Consider the following 8040-nt stretch of genomic DNA (forward strand, 5'->3'; position numbering starts at 1 on the left):
ACAGTATCTCGGACCAGCCTGGTGTGTTCCTTGTTCTTCATGATGCTCTCTGCGCTTTTAACGGACCTCTGAGACTATCACAGTGCAGGTGCATTTATACAGAGACTTGATTACACACAGGTGGATTGTATTTATGATCATTAGTCATTCAGGTCAACATTGGATCATTCAGAGATCCTCACTGAACTTCTGGAGAGAGTTTGCTGCACTGAAAGTAAAGGGGCTGAATAATTTTGCACGCCCAATTTTTCAGTTTTTGATTTGTTAAAAAAGTTTGAAATATCCAATAAATGTCGTTCCACTTCATGATTGTGTCCCACTTGTTGTTGATTCTTCACAAAAAAATACAGTTTTATATCTTTATGTTTGAAGCCTGAAATGTGGCAAAAGGTCGCAAAGTTCAAGGGGGACGAATACTTTCACAAGGCACTGTATGTCAACTGAGAACCAATTCGCATTTACAATGACAATCTGAATGAAGAAATACTAATATCAATCTATGTAATAATTAACATGTTTGAAATGTCACAATTATATAGTGAACAACATGTAGGGGTTTACACTTGCATTCAATCAATCTGAAATTCATAATCAAAACATCATATTTTTAAAACTATTTTAATGTGATTTTCAACATGATCATGTCTTGAGCTGAACAAAAGAAATGATCTATTTTTCAGTATGATTTCATTCATACAATATGATTTAATGTAGCATGAACAAAAACACAATTTCACAATCAAAAACATAAGTCAGAACACAGCCTCTCTATTCTCCCGTGTGATTTCAGGTCCTTTGACTGAAATGTATTTTCACAATGAGAGCAGTTGTATGTCTTCTCCTCCTGTGCCTTAGTATGTTGGAAAAGCTTTTCTCCTGTGTGTATTCTTTCATGCCTTTTCAAGCTCCCTAACCGGGTAAAACTCTTTTCACACCGGGAACATTGGTAAGGTTTTTCCCCCCAAGTGTATTCTCTCGTGCGCTTTCAGGCTCCCTTGATGGGTAAAACTCTTTTCACAATTGGAACAGTGGTAAGGCTTTTCTCCTGTGTTTTCTCTCCTGCTCGCATACCACCTAAAACTCTTTACAGTGGGAACAGTGGTAAGGCTTCACTCCAGAGTGTATTCTCATATGTATTTTCAAGTTCCCTAACCCAGTAAATATCTTTCCACACTGAGAGCAGTGGTAGGTATTCCTATCTACTGTGTGTATTTCTTCATGTTGTTTCAGGTACCGTAACTGGGTAAACCTCTTTCCACACTGGGAACATTGGAAACACTTTTTTCTTGTGTGTGTCCTCTCATGCTCTTTTATCTTCTCTAACTTGGTAAAACTCTTTCCACAATGGGAGCAATCATAAGGGTTTTCTCCTGTATGCGTTCTCTCGTGTACTTTCAGGTTCCTTAACCCCTTAAAACTCTTTCCACACTGGGAACAGAGGTGTTGTCTCGCTGGTTTGGGCGTCTCTGGGTCTGGTTCCCCTGAAGGAGTCTCCCCGCTGAGAGAGTCTGGTCCCTCTCCTTCCAAAGACAAACAGAGTATCTAGTTAAATACTAAAACAGAAAACTGAATTAAACCTCCATAAAATAAAACTGCCTTCCTGTGAAGCTAGATTCCTCAAAAACCTGAAGTCAGTTTTCAGAACATTCCATCATTTAATAAAAACCATAATAATAATGTAGAACATAAAATCTAATCTTGCTCTCATGTTTATAGCAGAGCTCTATAACAGGGAAAGGGGGTAATATTAGATAATGTCATGTATATAGGCTGATCAGAGCTCTATAATAATAGAACAGAGCTCTATAATATGTGTTTATAGGCTGATCAGAGTTCTATAATATATAATGTTTATAGGCTGAGCAGAGCTCTATAATATATAATGTTTATAGGCTGAACAGAGCTCTATAATATATCATGTTTATAGGCTGAGCGGAGCTCTATAATATATCATGTTTATAGGCTGAGCAGAGCTCTATAATAGATAATGTCATGTTTATAGGCTGATAAGAGCTCTATAATATATAATGTTTATAGGCTGAGGCATGAAGTGTTCCAGGACCAGTTGAAGCCCAAAGATCCAGCACTATATTTGACAGTAGGTATGGGGTTCTGTTCTGCATTCTAATTTAGACTCTAAACCCACTGGTGTTACCAAGGACCTCTATGTTCATGTCATCCAACAGATGTAAATGACTGGAGACAATAAATGGCTAAACACCATTGGTAATTGGATTGAAAGCGGTGCTGTAGTCAGATTACTGGGAAATAGAGGTGTTTAGCCACGCCCACCAGGGGTGGGTTTGGTGTCAGAATGAGAACGCAGGGCCATCTCAGGCCCCACACTTTAACCCCATTTGGAAACCTGTGTTTGAATTGAAGAGGGCAGTCCATAAGGACCTGGAAGGACTCTGTATGGAGAATGGTCTAAGATCACTATGTGTTCTAGAACTCATCAAACATCTGGTAGGTTTCTGTATGGAGGAATGGTCTAAGATCACTATGTGTTCTAGAAATCATCAAACATCTGGTAGGATTCTGTATGGAGGAATGGTCTAAGATCACTATGTGTTCTAGAAATCATCAAACATCTGGTAGGATTCTGTATGGAGGAATGGTCTAAGATCACTATGTGTTCTAGAAATCATCAAACATCTGGTAGGATTCTGTATGGAGGAATGGTCTAAGATCACTATGTGTTCTAGAAATCATCAAACATCTGGTAGGATTCTGTATGGAGGAATGGTCTAAGATCACTATGTGTTCTAGAAATCATCAAACATCTGGTAGGATTCTGTATGGAGGAATGGTCTAAGATCACTATGTGTTCTAGAAATCATCAAACATCTGGTAGGATTCTGTATGGAGGAATGGCCTAAGATCCCTCCCACGGTGTTCTCCAATCTCAAAACATTTTAGGAAAAAGGTGAGGATTGAGGTAGTAATCAAATCAAATATTATTGGTCACATACACACGGTTAGCAGATGTTATTGTAGCGAAATGCTTGTGCTTCTAGTTCCGATAGTGCAGCAATATCTAACAAGTAATCTCAAAATACCACAACAACTACCTAATACACACAAATCTAAAGGGGTGAATGAGAACATGTACATATAACTATATGGATGAGCCATGGCCGAGCTGCATAGACAAGGTGCAATAGATGGTAAAAGTTACAGTATATACATATGAGATGAGTAATACATAGACTAAGATACAGTAGAATAGGATAGAATACAGTATATACATATGAGATGAGTAATGTAAGATATGTAAACATTATTATTAAAGTGCCATTGTTTAAAGTGACTAGTGTGTCTCTATGTAGGCAGAAGCCTCTCTGAGTTAGTGATGGCTGTTTAGCAGTCTGACAGCCTTCAGATAGAAGCTATTTTTCAGTCTCTCGGTCCCTGCTTTGATGCACCTGTACTGACCTTGCCTTCTGGATGGAAGCAGGCTGAACAGGCAGAGGCTCGGCTGGTTGTTATATTTAAAGGCTATATAGTGTTTACATTTATCAAGGGTGCCAAGACCTGATTGTATATCGTAAATGACCACGTAAATGACCAAGTAATTCAAAAAGGTCAGGGGACCCTGGCTGGAAGTATGATGTAATGCCACTTTCACACGTCTGAGCAGACCCCTATCAGGCTAATAGTAGTCCCCGACCATGACTCTCAGTTCCATTATAATACACAGGAGAGTCATTGGACGAAGGCGTCTTCTGTTCGAGGGGGGGTTTAGAGCCCCTACGCTCTGTCTGAACATTTACACACAACGCTTGCGGTACGGTTTTGGAAGCATAAGGACCTAATCTTTCATATCAGCCAGAAACAATTTTCTTAAACTAAAGGTTAAATTGATACACACCTTAATAGGGTTAAAGTTGTGTTCCCAGTTGGCCATTCCATTTCATTTCTGAAACATACTGTCAGCTTTAACTGTGATGAAACACACCGTCAGCTGCAACTGTGATGAATCTGGTTAAAACAGTGTGCAGTAAGTGTGAAATTATTTTTGATGTGATATGAAAGTATTATTTTAAATTATTTTAGATGTGATATGAAAGTACAGCGATTTATGTTTCTAGAAACGTATCACAATTGAGAATCGATTCACATTTTGATGGAATATTTGACTTTTTTAGCTGCCAGAGCCAGTCTACCTCTGAAAATAACATACAGTCCTTGGACCTTGAGGAGTAACGGGGGCAGGAATCAGCAGTAGACACAATAACAAAATGAACTCCCTGCCCATTTCAGTAAAAAGCTGAGGGATGGGGCTGGAGAAATGCAACCATCCATGATATCAACATTATAGTTTTAACCATTTTTTGAGGATATACAGTGTTTGTTTATATTTGCTAACAAACATTGGAGTAAAAAAAAGCTCATATTTTGGGTTCTGACGATAGTTGAACTAAGCTCATGAGGCATTTATAAGTGATTTCTTCAAGAAACAGATGGGTATATATCATTAATGCATACGTCCCAAAATGGATGTAACAACTGCTGATTGCCCCTTTAAGACTACATATTGGGCTAATCTAAGAGGAGATATTGAGGACTACAGTATTCCAGGCATTGTCATTGGAACCATTTGATCAATTGTTAATGTTCTGTTGATGGTCCACTCTTGATGTTCTACATGTTACAGTGTAGCTTCAGCCATTCATACAGAACAACTTTAAAGTGTAGAACCCCTTTACTGCATATTGGTTCAACGACTGCAGAGACGGTACTTACTGGTGTTAAACAGAGCTCCAACCTCCTCTTCTTCCTCCTTCTCCTCTTTCAATGTGAACGTCATCTCCCCCTCCTCTTTCACTCCTAAAACTGCATCCTCCTCTTCTTTTATTGTAACATCCTCCTCCTCTTTCACTCTGAACGTCTCTTCCTCTTCTTTCACTGAAACGTCTTTCTCTTCTTTCACCGTAACAGCCTCACCCTCTACTTGTTTTTGTATTGTAACATCCTCCTCTTCTTTGACGAGAGCTTCTTTCTCCGTCCAGCAGACCTCCTCTTCCTTATCAGGAGGAGAGTAGCTTAGTGAACTCATGTTCGGGGATGTTAGCTAGTTAGCATTAGCGACTAGACTAGTTCTAAGCTAACTTAGCAAACCAGCTAGCTGACAAACAACGTAAATATATAATTAAATGGGTCAACAAGTACATACGACAGAAGTGTGTTGAATACACAGCGACTAATATACACCAAAATAGTGTAAAGAGCGTGAATGTTGTAGCTGTGTTTGCTTGAAAGCTACCGAGGTGTCTGACTAGCTGTTGTTGTTGAAGGAGCGTCACGTCCACTAGATTATACATCACACTGGCAGTGTCGCCGGAACCTAAAACGCACATCGCCATCTGCTGACTGGAGTGGGCAACTCCATTTATTTCATAAAAGGTTAATATTAAGTCGTTAAAAGAGAAGCATGTGTTGATTAATTCGTGTTTAATGAGTGAGCATTTAAAACAAACTTTACACCCACTACATATTTGCATTGAACCATACTTCTGACATGGATCATTTTGACCCCAGAGCCATATCTTTTATCATTGCCAAAATGTGGTTTATTCAATTCTACATCTCTACCAACAATCTGCATGAACCCTTCCAGTCTGGCTAGATACAACTACAGAACTACATCTCTACCAACAATCTGCATGAACCCTTCCAGTCTGGCTAGAACTACAGAACTACCCACCAAGAATCTGCATGAACCATTCTATTCTGGCTGTATAACTACAGAACTAACCAACAATCTGCATGAACCCTTCCAGTCTGGCTAACTGTATTAAAACAATAAAACATCCTGTCGGCTGCAACTGTATTAAAACAAAAAAATACTGTCAGCTGCAACTGTATTAAAACACTGAAACATACTGTCAGCTGCAACTGTATTAAATGACTAAAACATCCTGTCAGCTGCAACTGTATTAAATGACTAAAATATCCTGTCAGCTGCAACTGTATTAAAACACTGAAACATACTGTCGGCTGCAACTGTATTAAAACACTGAAACATACTGTCGGCTGCAACTGTATTAAAACACTGAAACATACTGTCAGCTGCAAACGTATTAAAACACTGAAACATACTGTCAGCTGCAACTGTATTAAAACACTGAAACATACTGTCAGCTGCAACTGTATTAAAAAACTGAAACATACTGTCAGCTGCAACTGTGATGAAACACTGAAACATACTGTCAGCCGCAACTGTGATGAAACACTGAAACATACTGTCAGCTGCAACTGTGATGAAACACTGAAACATACTGTCAGCTGCAACTGTGATGAAACACTGAAACATACTGTCAGCTGCAACTGTATTAAAACACTGAAACATACAGTCAGCTGCAACTGTATTAAAACACTGAAACATACTGTCAGCTGCAACCGTATTAAAACACTGAAACATACTGTCAGCTGCAACTGTATTAAAACACTGAAACATACTGTCAGCTGCAACTGTGATGAAACACTGAAACATACTGTCAGCTGCAACTGTTATGAAATACTGAAACATACTGTCAGCTGCAACTGTGATGAAACACACATTATAGTTTGAACCATGTTTTGATGATTTACAGTTTATGTATATGTTTTAACATATGCTTATATTTATTGACAAACATTGGAGTAAAAAAAAAGCTTATATTCTGGGTTCTGATGGGGTACGACAGTTGAACTAAGCTCATGAGGCATTTATAAGTGATTTCTTCAAGAAACAATGGGTACATATCATTAATGTATAAGTCCCAAAATGGATGTAACAACTGCTGATTGCCCCTTTAAGACTACATATTGGGCTAATCTAATAAGAGATATTGAGGACTACAGTATTTCAGGCATTGTCATTGGATGCATTTGATCAATTGTTAATGTTTTGTTGATGGTCCACTCTTGATGTTCTACACGTTACAGTGTAGCTTCAGCCATTCCTACAGAATAACATTAAAGTGTAGAACCCCTTTACAGTTGAACTAAGCTCTGACAGTGCAGTAATTTCTAACAAGTAATATCTAACAATTTCACAACGTATACCCACTACACACACATCTAAGTATTTGAATCTAGGTTTCTCTGTAGACATGATCCATCCCACCAGAGGGTGGAGGGGCACCTGTATCGGTGGTTTAAACCAGATAGACACCTGCAGACATAGTATTTTGCCTCCCATGTACTCTCCTAAGATTGGACTTTTCTATACCACGTATCACGTGACTGTGTACAAAACTACCAGAGGTAGAAAACTCTGCCAGCGGCAAGTATTCAGACCCCTTTTGTTACGTTACAACCTTATTCTAAAACTGACATTTTTCCCCCTCCAAATCAATCTACACACAATACCCCATAATGACAAACCAAAAAAAGGTTTTTGAAAAAAAGGGCCGCATCCTTAAGAGGTTTTAATCATTGCTACATAAAGGCCTGATTGGTGGAGTGCTGCAGAGATGGTTGTCCTTCTGGAAGGTTCCCCCATCTCCACAGAGGAGCTCTGGAGCTTTATCAGAGTGACCATTGGTTTCTTGGTCACCTCCATGATGAAGGCCCTTCTCTCCCGATTGCTCAGTTTGGCCAGGTGGACAGCTCTGGGAAGAGTCTTGGTGGTTCCAAACTTCTTCCATTAAAGAATGATGGTGGCCATTGTGTTCTTGGGGACCTCCAATGCTACAGACATTTTTGGTACCCTTCCCCAGATCTGTGCCTCGACACAATCCTGTCTCTGAGCTCTACGGACAATTTCTTTGACCTCATTGCTAGGTATTTGCTCTGACATGCATTGTTCACCGTGGGACCTTAAACATACAGGTATAATCATAAACAGTATGATTTCATGTGGCATAAACAAAAACAGAAATTCTCAATAAAAAATAAGTCAGAACACAGCGCCTTTATTCTCTCATGTCATGTCAAGTTCTCTGACTGGAAAAATGTCCTTCCACACAGAGAGAGAGTAGTGTTGGGGCTTTTTTAGTGTGTCGTCTTATGCTCCTTCAGGCTCCCTAACCAGGGAAAAATATTTTTACACTG

The 8040-nt window shown here is 39.2% G+C and overlaps 1 long non-coding RNA gene across 1 annotated transcript; it reads right to left on the reverse strand.

Moving 5' to 3' along the window:
- Nucleotides 1-602: 602 nt before the first annotated feature.
- On the reverse strand, nt 603-4882 carry LOC112245050. The gene is made up of 2 exons (XR_002952675.2): nt 4747-4882; nt 603-1520 (listed from the first exon to the last, which is right to left on the reverse strand). It is a non-coding gene; the product is annotated as an uncharacterized LOC112245050 (long non-coding RNA).
- Nucleotides 4883-8040: the final 3158 nt, after the last annotated feature.

The sequence above is a fragment of the Oncorhynchus tshawytscha genome, linkage group LG32 (genome assembly GCF_018296145.1).
Source record: "Oncorhynchus tshawytscha isolate Ot180627B linkage group LG32, Otsh_v2.0, whole genome shotgun sequence".
Classification (NCBI taxonomy): Eukaryota; Metazoa; Chordata; class Actinopteri; order Salmoniformes; family Salmonidae; genus Oncorhynchus; species Oncorhynchus tshawytscha.